We start from the raw sequence: 12,385 nt of genomic DNA on the forward strand, positions 1-12,385 counted from the left end.
CACGATTGAGTATTCGTTGAAGTTTAAGATCCAAGCACGTGCCAAGGCCATGTAGAGCAACCAGACAGTAGCTGATATAAGGCATGACGAGTGTAAGAAACAGCTTACAACGTAATTCTTGGTCAGTGTATTTGGCAATACTAAACAGTTGATAGTAGATCGAGTTGGTCTTGGATTTTATATGTTGTATGTGTTCGACAAATGTTAGTTTGGAGTCAAGTATGACCCCAAGATTTCTAACTGTTGATGAGAATTTAATTGGAGCATCAGGAGGTCTAAGATTGGCGAGTTTATTGTAATCAATGTTGTTGATAAAGCGACGAGCACCAAATATGATTGCTTGTGTCTTTTTCAGGTTGAGAGATAGTCTATTTAGTTTTGCCCAGGCAGTTATTTTGTCAATGTCTTGGTTTACCTGTTGAATACATTCATCTACATCGGCCATTGAGCAGCTTTTGTAGATTTGCAGATCATCAGCATAAAGTAGACGTTTGCAATTTTCAATTAGAGGACAAATATCATTGATGTACAATGAAAACAGCAGCGGTCCTAGAATTGAACCTTGAGGCACCCCTGATGTGATTGAGAGCCAGTTTGAAAGGCCATCTCCATCAGTTTTGATTGCTTGTGTTCTGTTGGTAAGGTAGGATTTAAACCAGTTGATGACACTATCAGATAGTCCAAAACTCTTGAGTTTAAGGAAGAGTAGGTCATGAGGTACCATGTCAAATGCCTTAGAAAAATCAAAGAGTACGACTATAGTTAGTTTCCTACTGTCCATACTCGTTCTAATGTCATTGATAAGTTTAACTAAAGCAGTTTGTGTACTGTGACCTTTTCTAAACCCACATTGATATGGATCAATGAGTTGGTGCTGGTGTAGGTGTTGTACTAGTTGTTGATAGACAATTTTTTCAAGAACTTTAGAGAGATAGGACAGTGTAGATATAGGTCTGTAATCACCTTGTGCTGCTGGTTTCGGTATCTTATTTATGGCAACAACAAGCACTTTTTTCCAGATAGCTGGAAAAATTGATTGTTGCAGAGACCTGTTGAACAATGAACCAAGTGATGGTAATAGTGCAGAAAGAATAGGTAAGATCATCTTTTTAGAGATTTGATCATAACCTATTGCATTTGACTCAATGCTTCTTGCAAGTGTATCGATAGTTTCAAGACTAGTTCGATCAAAAGTGAAAGGTCGACCATGAAATTAATGAGATGATATTGCCAGATGCTCTGTTTGAACAGCATTTGAAGAGAAAGATGTGAAGTATTTATTGAGTTCTTCTTTGTCAACACATAGACTGCTGGATTTTTTGTCCTTAAGTAAACCAAGGCTTCTCAACTCTCTCCAAGTCTGGGTAGGATTTTGGTTGACTAGTCTATTTTTATAGTATTGTACACGAGAAACAAGTACTCTAGATCTAAATTGTACTCTAAGATTTCTATAAATTGTGAGATCAGAGATAAGTCTGTTACGTTTAAACTTCCTGTATTGAGCTTGTACTTTCTTAGCTTCATCTCGTAGCTGTGAGTTGAGCCAGGGAGCAGTTTTTTTAACATTGATTTGTCGAGGCTTGAGTGGTGCTAGCTCGTTGATGCTTGATAATATGCTAGTTGTATAGTCATTAAACTGCTCATCAACTGAAGATACAATCATTTCATTGAATGGTGCAAGTTTACTAAGAAAGTGATCAAGCACCATCGGTTGCTCAAGAGTACTAAGACATCTTGTTTGGATAGTTTTAGGTTGACAAGAAGGTATTTGAAAACTGAGCTCAAACCAAAGTAAATGATGTCCAGCAGCAAAAGTGTTGTTAGTCTTATCATATGATGTCACAGTGTCATTTTCGTCCACCATACAAAGGTCAAGCCATGTCTGTGAGTAGTTTGTTGTGTGAGAGTAGCCATGCGGTATGAGCTTAAGCGAATTGTCATCAATGAAGTTCCTGAGGTACTGAGAGTCAGCATTTTGTGACAACTGATCAGCATTAAAATCACCAAGAATGACCTTGTGCATATAGCCATCTGTTACATTGCCTATAGTAGAAGAAAAATCAAGAAATGCCACATGAGGTGGTCTGTAGACATTTACGAGAATGATAGGATCTGCAGCTGGTACTTGTATTTCACAGACTATGTATTCGACAATACCAGGTTTACTTAGTTGAGTTGAGTTGGATTTTTTAATGATTTTGGTGTTAAGAGAATTAAGCACATATATACCAACACCACCACCATTATTATTTCTGTCATTTCGATATAGATTGTATCCTGGTATGTAGATAACAGAGTCAGGTACAGCAGGTGATAGCCATGTTTCAGTAAGAGCAATAACATGTGGAGGTGACACGAGATCAATATAACAACGAAGTTCATCTAGATGAGCTCGAATAGAATTAATGTTGATGCAACAAATTTTAAGTAAACTAGAAGAGAGTGTTTGTGGAGAGTGTGAATTAGATTTTTGTTTTTTATTTACTTCAGTTTTGTTACATTGTTTGTTGTTGTTGTTGTTTATAGAGATCAGATTGTCACTTGTAGTATGTCATTGTTGTGTATTATTGCGTTTTTCCGGTTGAGGATAAAGTTCAAGCAACTTGTTGATATCACCATCACTAAAAACAAGGTGTCTCATTGATTGATCATCTTTTTTAACATGAACAACATCATTTTTTGCCCATACATATTTAAAACCAGATGGTTTTAAAATATGACGTGTTTTACCAAGTAGCTTGAATGTTGATGATGATAATAAATCACTAATGTATATTTTTTTATTGATTAAACTTGCTGCTCCAGGTATATTAAAAGTAGAGTATTGAACGGGTGGACCACGTTTAGCAGTGATTAATATATTTTTACAGATTGCAGCATTTGCACATGTAACTGCAACCGAGACGGATGATAATGTATTAGCAGGAGAAGAAGTGCTAGTAGATGCAGATGCAGAGCTGTCAGGACCTGAAACCCTTTTTATTAGTAACCTGCAGTTGGTCAATTCATCAGGCAGATATTTATAGTTAATTTTACTCAAATACTCAGTAACAAGCTTTAGTGGTTCATCAAGATGTGGTCCATTTGGAAAACCTGACAAGACAAATTCAGTGCTACCAGTTGATTTTTGTATAAGTTTTTCTATATACGTGTTGTTAGAATTAGCAGCATGCATAAGAATATTGACAGTGTTATTATTTCCATGTGCATCACCAGGTTCAAGAGCGAGTGCATCGACTCTAGCTTTAAGTGTCTCTAGATTACTTTTAGTTTCAACATTATCAGCACAGAGTGATGCAGTAGTAGCATCAAGCCTGTCTGTGATTTCTTTAAGACTTTGAAATAAAGAATCAATTTTGTCAAGTTTACCAGAGATGTCATTGATAGGTGACACTTGAGCTTCAATGTCATCAAATCTTTTATTCATTTTAGCAAGAACAGACATGACAGAGGCAATATTATTTTTAACAGCTTTAGGTTTCTTCAAAATATTATCATATTCATCTTCATCGTCTCCTCTTCCTCGCTTTGATGAGGCTGTAGATCTGTCAGAGCCTATTGGGGATGACGGTGTTGTATCTATTTTGTCAGTTGAGCCAGTATTCAATAGAGTCGACATGATAGACTTAGCTTAAGCACAAAGCCACTGTTTTTATAAATTTTGTGATAATAGGTATTATTGTGCTTTATATTAGTCAATAATAATTGAAGATTATTATTTGTGATGATGATAATATTGTGCTTTGTTAATTAATTGTTATTGAAGATGAAAACGTTATGTAGAATTGATTGTTAATTGTCGTGAGTTTGTTGTGATTTAATATGATGACATTTGACAGCTCTTTGTAACCCTCTATATTGATATTAGTATATTGTGCAGTGCTGCGACCTGGTGCAGGAAATGTGCGTGATGTGAGGTGGTGTGTGTTACACGGTATTGTTATTATTATGCAGTTTTACCAAGTTAACCTCAATCCAGATGACACATGAAAAATATTTTAATTATCCTATTTTAGCTGTTAGCAAGACAGCAAATGCAAGAAATAATTATTGTAAAAGAAGCCTTGCAAAAAGTAGCATGCAATGATCCTGTAATCAAAAACGCCCGTAGGCAGTTTGAGGCAGTAAAATTGAAAAATGTAAGAGAGCTCAAAACTATGCTTGTACTATACTCACAGAGAGAGAGAGAAAAAGAAATAGTTATTAATTTCATAGATTATTCATGCGATGATAGTTTTGTTTCCATTAGTAATTATTGAGCTCGATTATTGGGACGTCCCTTCCCGATAATAAAAAAAAAAATTTATGATTCGTGTACACGTTCTTAATTTATCATATAATTTAACTTATTTTCGACTAGATTTGTTCTATAACAATTTAAAATATTACAAATTATCAATATGTATCTTTACGATTATTAAGAATGTTATTCTCATTCGAATTCTTACAGTTCTTGGGAATTTTCCATGATTTACTACTAATGCCTCTTTATGCTGGATAGTCAGCGCTTGAAAAATTAGAAAATATTATTAATATCATAACCTTCTATCTACTGGATGGCTAGTGTAAGAAGAAGTATAAATTTTGAGATCGACCATCGTCGCAAACCTTGCCCCCCACAGTAAGCCCGAGCTTGAAAGAGGCAAAGCCTTACGTCAAGCGACACGTTTATACTCTTATAAAATTCCTTCTACTTTTATACGAATTTGCATAATTATTTGTGGTGTCCAGTTTAAAATAGTCAAATTTTGTGTGACTGTTTTGTGGAACATCAAATTTTAAATAATTACTAATGATGTCTCATTTCAGATCATCCAAATCGTCGTGGCCATTTTCCGTTTTATTCAAAATTGAATAATTAGAAGTAAGGTCTGATCTTGAATAATCAACATCCTTGTGACCCTTATTTGGTCCATAATAATTTGGGTAAGTAGGAGTGATAACTGATTTCGAATAATCAGCTTCCTTGTGACCCTTATTTGGTCTATAAAAATTCACATAAGTAGGAGTGATGTTAGGTTTTGGATAATCAGCATCCTTATGACCTTTATTTGGTCCATAAGTAATGGAGGAATATTTATCCTGAAACATACTATGATTTAAAGTTTTGTTATTTTTGAGTAATTTCTGAAACCTTGTTTCTTTTTGTGCCCTCGTGAGCGTACTTAATTCTTCACTTTCGTCAAGGGTTTTCTTACTTATTTGTTTATTAATGGTTTCCGATTCATGAAACTTGTTTTGACAAAACTCGTTGGACTCATCCCTTTGTTTCCACCTCCAATTGTCTTCAAGTTTTTCATTACAATTTTTTGTTATATGCCCTGTATATTGGCGGAATTGAGATTTAATTTGTGAGAAGAGTTTTAATTTTTTTTCTTTTTCTGGGCCAATTCCGTTACTATCAACATTTTCGGTATTATCATTGTTAAACTTTTGGGTTACCTCGCGTCTCATGAGTTCGTCTTCCCTAAGTAATACTGCTCGCCTAATATATTCGAGGTCTTGTTTCCAATCGATAAAGTCCGATATTCTACCTACTAAACCTTCTTTTAACGTTATCCTCTTGATATCGTCATTTACAAACCATTCAAGTTTAAAATTCATCTCTTCTCGCCTAGTATGTGAGTCAATTATTTCTGAGATTTTATAGTCAATTCTTTTAATAAACTTCTGAGCAGGTTCGTTCTTTTCTTGACACATATTACGTAGCTCTTCAAATAGGGTAGCTTCTGTTTTCGTTATTTTGCTTAACTTTTGAATAGCTAAGATGAGTTCATCTAGTTTGTCGAAATTTCTACGCGAAAATTGGGATTTGACGTTCCAAGCGACTTTATTCCGCATAATAGCTTTCGTTAAATCTGATTCTAAACTTTCGGGTATAGCAGTACGTGCATCTTCGCAATCTCCCTGAAATCTATCAAACTCATGATTATTTCCGGTATATATTTTTATATGGCTAGTTACCTGATTAATAATTGACAGTTTATGGGCTAAATCAGCTATACAAGCCGTTTGTATAACAATAGTTTCAGTCATGTTTCAATATTTAAAATACAACTATAGAATGAAAGTTAAGAATCTCCACGTTTTACAATTTATCGGTTTAAATTAATTTTTCTTTCGTGCGGTCGCACGTTTAAATCCAAATATATATAAATAAGTTTAAAGAACAAAATTTCTTATTTAAATTAATTTTTTTTTTTTTTTTTTATTTACACTTCTACCCAAAGAAGTTTTATCTGATTCATCATTATTTGATTTTAATAATTTTTCATTCAAAAATCTCTACCCAAAGAACTTTTATTTAAATCAACCAAATTTTTTTTTTTTTTTTTTTTTATTCAAATTCCTACCCAAAAGAATTTTATTTAAATTTTTTTTTTTTTTACTTACTCAAGGAGCTTCTTCTTTTAATTTAGTTTTTTTTTTTTTTTTTTTTAAATGAAACTTTTTTGTTTATATTTTGATTAATTGTTACATTATAATTTTGTTCGATTTGATTTTATGCATTTGTGGACTCAAATCTAAGTATGGAAAAAAAATTTTGGTAATAAAAAAAATTACAAATTTTACTCAATAATTTATTCAAAATAATGTTAATATTATATCAAAGACTAATATAAAATAGTCTGTCAAATTTCATTGAAATGGAAACAAATTCAAATTATTGTACGCGTATCTGCGTTCAAATCAAAGTATGGGAAAAGAAAACTTCTTTTTTTCTTTTGTAAATAAATTTAGAAAAATTTTGAAAAGGTTAACTTTCAATTTAATAATTTATAGGAATAATATTAATTTTATATCAATGAATGAACTGAGAAGTTTATTAAATTTTATAAAAAAGGGAACAATTTCAATTATTATACTCGTGCGAGCGTTCAAATCCAAGTATGGGAAAAGAAAAAATTTTGTAAATACATTTAGAGAACATTTGAAAAGATTAAATTTTAATTTAATGATTTATAAGAATAATACTAATGTTATATCAATGCCTGATATGAGTAGTTTATTAATTTTTTATATAAAAAGGAGATAAATTGAAACTATTATACGCATGCCAGCGTTCAAATTCAAGTAGGGAAAACTTTATCTATTTTCCTTTGTAAGTGAATACAAAATTTTGGAAAAATTGATTTTCAATAGTTTATAATAATAATACTAATGTTATGTCCATGAAAGATATAGGTAATTTATTAATTTTTATATAAAAGGAGGCAAATTCAAATTATTAACCTCATGTGGATGTTCAAATCCAAAAATAAGAAAAAAAATTCTTTTGTAAATAGATAAAAATTTAAAAAGGTTAAAGTTTGAATTTAAAATTTATAAGAAATAATATTCATTCTGTAACAATAGATGATTTGAATATCTTATTAAATGCAAAGGAAATAATTTTAACTGAGGCGTAAGTTCGAATCTCAGTAGAATCAAAAAAAAAATTTTTTTTTTTTGTAAATAAATAAAAAAATTAAAAAGGTTAAATTTTAATTAATTAAATTTAAATTTAAAATTTGTAAGAACAATATTAATTTTGTATCAATAGATGATTTAAGTATCTTATTAAATGCAAAGGAAATAATTTCAACTCAGACGTGGGTTCGAATCCCAATAAAAACAAAAGTTTTTTTTTTTTTTTAAATAATTCAAAATTTCAAAAGGTTAAATTCTAATGAATCAAATTTAAATTTAAAATTTGTAAGAACAATATTAATTTTGTATCAATAGATGATTTAAGTATCTTATTAAATACAAAGGAAATAATTTCAACTCAGACGTGGGTTTGAAACCCATTAAAGCAAAATTTTTTTTTTGTAAATAAATAAAAATTAACAAAAAAAAGGTTAATTTTTAATTAATTAAATTCAAATCTAATATTCATGAAAGTAATATTAATTCTTTATCAATGAATGATTTGAGTAGTTTGTTAACGTTCGTATAAAAGAAACCGAATTTAAATTATTATATACGCACACGTGCGTTCAAATCCCAGTATGGGTAAAAAAAATTTATTTATTTTTTTTTTTTTTTTGTGAATAACATTCAGAAAAAAAATTTGAAAATATTGAATTTTAAATTAATAATTTGTAGGAATGGTACTCATATTAATGGATGATAGAAGTACTTCATTACTTTTTTTTTTTTTTTTTAAAAAAAAAAAAAGGTGAAAATTACAATTATTATACGCGTGTGAGCGTTCGAATCCATGTAAAAATTTTGTAAATAAAATTAGAAAAAATTTGAATTCAAATTTAACAATTTATAAGAATAATACCAATATTATGTTAGTGACTGATATAAGTGGTTTATCGACTTACATATAAAAGAAACCGAATTTAAGTTATTATACGCAGACGTGCGTTCAAATCCGAGTATGCAAAAAGAATTATATATTTTTTTTTGTAAATAAACTTAGGAAAAATTTGAAAAGGTTGAATTTGAATTTAATAATTTATAGGAATAATACTAATATTATATCCGTGAATGACATAAATAGTTTATTTACTTGTATATTAAATGGGACGATTTTAATTACTATACGCATGTGAGCGTTCGGCTCCGAGTAGAAAAAAAAATTTTGTGAATAAATTTCAAAAAAATTTGCAAAGAATAACTTTTTATTTAAAAAAAATTTATAAGAAATTTACAAATATTATCTTAATGAATGATATCGTCGCATTAAAGGATGAAGGGTGTAAGTGCCTTTTTCAAAATTTTTTTTTTTATTAAAGGAAAAAGGGCGTAAATACAAATTTATTTATTTTTGGGTTTTTCATGTAATTTCAAAGCTTAAAAAAAAAAAAAGGAAAAAGGGCGTAACAACCTTTGATAAAGAATAAAAGGCGTATGTCCAGGGACTTACGCCTTTTTCCGTTATCAAAATAATTTTTGATAAAAGATGAAGGGCGTATTTCCAATTTTATTTTCAATTTATTCAAAGGCAGTGTACTTAGACTGATCATTTATTTATTGATAATTATGAATAAATAATTAATAATTTGAAAACACTATACCTTTGAATAAATTGAAAATAAAATTGAACGCCCTTCATCTTTTATCAAAAATTATTTTGATTGGCGTAAATCCTGGACATACGCCCTTCATCTTCTATCGAAAATGATTTTGATAGGCAGGTCCCGGACATACGCCTTTCATCCTTGAAAAGGTTGTTACGCCCTTTTCTTTTTTAAAGCCTTAAAATTAGATGAAAAACCCAAAAATTAATAAATTTGCACTTACGCCCTTCTTCCTTTAAAATTGACGTTTTTGGCACTTACGCCCTCGATCCTTTAATGCGACGTATCTACAAATTTTTTTTACTTTTACTCAGATTTGGACGCTCGCAGGCGTAAAATAAATTAAATTTGTTTCCTTTTTACATGAAAGTGAAAAAACTAATTATATCGTCGCATTAAAGGATAAAGGGCGTAAGTGCCAAAAACGTCAATTTTAAAGGAAGAAGGGCGTAAGTGCAAATTTATTAATATTTGGGTTTTTCATCTAATTTTAAGGCTTTCAAAAAAAAAAAGGAAAAAGGGCGTAACAACCTTTTCTAAAGGATGAAAGGCGTATGTCCAGGGACTTACGCCTTTTTTCCATTATCAAAATCATTTTTGATAGAAGATGAAGGGCGTATGTCCAAGGATTTACGCCTTTTTTCCGTTATCAAAATAATTTTTGATAAAAGATGAAGGGCGTATTTCCAATTTTATTGGACGTATGTTCACATCCAAGTATGGAAAAAAAATATTTTTCTTTTTTTTTCTTAATAAAATTTAGAAAAAATTTCCAAAATTAAACTTTCATTTAATTATTTATAAGAATTATATTAATATTGTGTCAGTAGATGATACGAATAGTTTATTAATTTTTCGTTAAAGGACACAAGTTTAAATCATTATTCGCAGACGTGTGTTCGAATCCAAGTATGGAAAAAAAAAAATTTATCTTTTTGTAAACAAAATTTAGAAAAAATTTGAAAATATTGAATTTTGAATTGAAAATTTATAGGAATAGTATTTATATTATAACAATGGATGATATAAGTACTTCATTACTTTTTATATAAAAGGTGACAATTTCAATAATTATACGCGTGTGAGCATTTGAATCCGAGTAAAAAAAAAATTTCTTTTTTTTTTTTTTTTTTTTTGTAGAATTTCAATGAAATATTTAAAAAGATTAAATTTTTTAATGTGATAATTTATAGGAGTAATACTAATTCTATATCAATGAATGATATATAAGTAGTTTAATCATTTTCTTATATAAAAGGAAACAATTCAAATTGTGATACGCATACGTGCGTCCAAACTCAAGTATATAATCAAAATTTTGTTAATTATTATTGTGTAAATAATAAATGTTTAAAAAGGGATGTTAAACTATCGATCATTCAACCAAAATCGATATTTCTGTAAGTTATTATAATGCAAATAGTATATATTTAAGAAGAATGGTTTCAAACTATCGGTTATTTGAACCAAATCGATATCTCTGTTAGTTATTATTGCGTAAATACTATATATTCAAAAAAAATGATATTAATTATCGAAAATGGAATTGATATTTTATTATTTAAAACCCTGTATATAATAAATGTTTAAAAAGGGGAATAGTAGTCTATCGACTATTTAAAATCAAATCGAAATCGTACTAATTAACAACGTGTAAGTGTTAAATATTTAAAAGGGACTAATAATATATCGATTATTTAAATAAAATCGATACTTTTATTCATTAAAAAACTTTATTAGTTATCGTTGTATAAATAGTAAATATTTAAAGAGTAAATATTAACTATCGATTATTCAAACAAAATCGAATTTTTATTTACTAAAAATCGCGTGAATAATAAATATTCAAAAATGGAATATTAAACTATCAATTATTTAAATTCAATCGAATTTTTATTTATTAGAATAAATTAATAATTATTATTTCAATTAAAAGGAAGGATTTGACAGCCGACATTGACAGGCATTGAATTTTTCAATGGTGGCTAAGGGTTGTTGGGACCCGATCTTAAGTGTTGGCTAGGCCCGCTCGTCTAGCTTTCCTAGACACGCCTAATCGGAGGAGGGGTTTGGGCCTTAGGGGTGTTAGCCGTTTTTCCGAGATGGCCAAAGTTCTCCCCTAGTTCAATTCCCTCCCGCGTGTCGTGTTTTTCTCGTTTGAATGTATATATTTTTGTTACTCCTAATATTTTATTGAATGTTAATGTATATAAAAAAAAAATATTAATAATTGTTGAAAAGAGATTAAATCCCAAATATCTAAAACAATTAAATTATTATTGATTTATCAACGATAATTGTTGAAAAGTAAATTAAATTCTCAAACATTTAATTCAATTAAATTATATTTAGTTTATCAATAATAGTTGTTTGTAAAAAGGAATTTAAATCCTCCAATATTTAAAATAATAAAATTATCATTAATTTATCAGCAATAAGTTTTAGAAAAGGAATTCAAATCCTCAAATATTTAAGCCAATTAAAATTATCATCAATATATGGATAATAATTGTTGTAAAATAAATCCCAAATATTTAAACCATTGGCTTAATATTAATGTATGCGTAACAATTATCAAAAAAAAAGGAAAATAAATTCCCAATATTTAAATCAGTTGAACTGTGATTATTGAGAGTAATAGCTGTTGCAAAGGGACCTTAAATCCCAAATTAAAGTCAATTAATTTGATATTAATTTACGTATAGTAATTGTTGACAAAGGGTAACAGATTCTAAATGTTTAAACCCATTAATTTATTATTAATGTATGCGTAATAAATTGTTGAAAAAGGAAATAAAATCTCCATATATTTGGGCCAGTTATTTTATTATCAATGTACGGATAATAATTGTTGTAAAAAGTAATTAAATTCCCAATATATTGATTTATTAATTTATTATTAATGTATGCGTTCCAATTATTAAAAACGGAAATTAAAACCAAATATTTCAATCAATTTCTTATTATCAATACGTGGATAATAATTGTTGTAAAAGGGAATTAAATCCCCGATATATTGATCTATTAATTTATTATTAATGTATGAATTCCAAAAATCAATTGATTTATTATCAATATGTGTATAACAATTGTTGTAAATGGGGATTAAATCCCAAATATTTGAACTCATTAAATTATAATTAACATGAAATTAAATTTCCATTTGATAACAATAATGTTTGTTCACACTCACTTACGTAGTTTATTTATTATTTATTATTATTGGGGTTAGCTATTTGATATAAATTTTTATAAATAATAAAAATATTATTAACATAAACAAGTATAATTTTAAGCAAAAATAGAATTAACAATAGATGAACATATCGTTTTTACAATTAGTCATGCAACTTATTTTTTTAAGCAATTAT

This window comes from Aphidius gifuensis, linkage group LG6 (genome assembly GCF_014905175.1).
Source record: "Aphidius gifuensis isolate YNYX2018 linkage group LG6, ASM1490517v1, whole genome shotgun sequence".
Classification (NCBI taxonomy): Eukaryota; Metazoa; Arthropoda; class Insecta; order Hymenoptera; family Braconidae; genus Aphidius; species Aphidius gifuensis.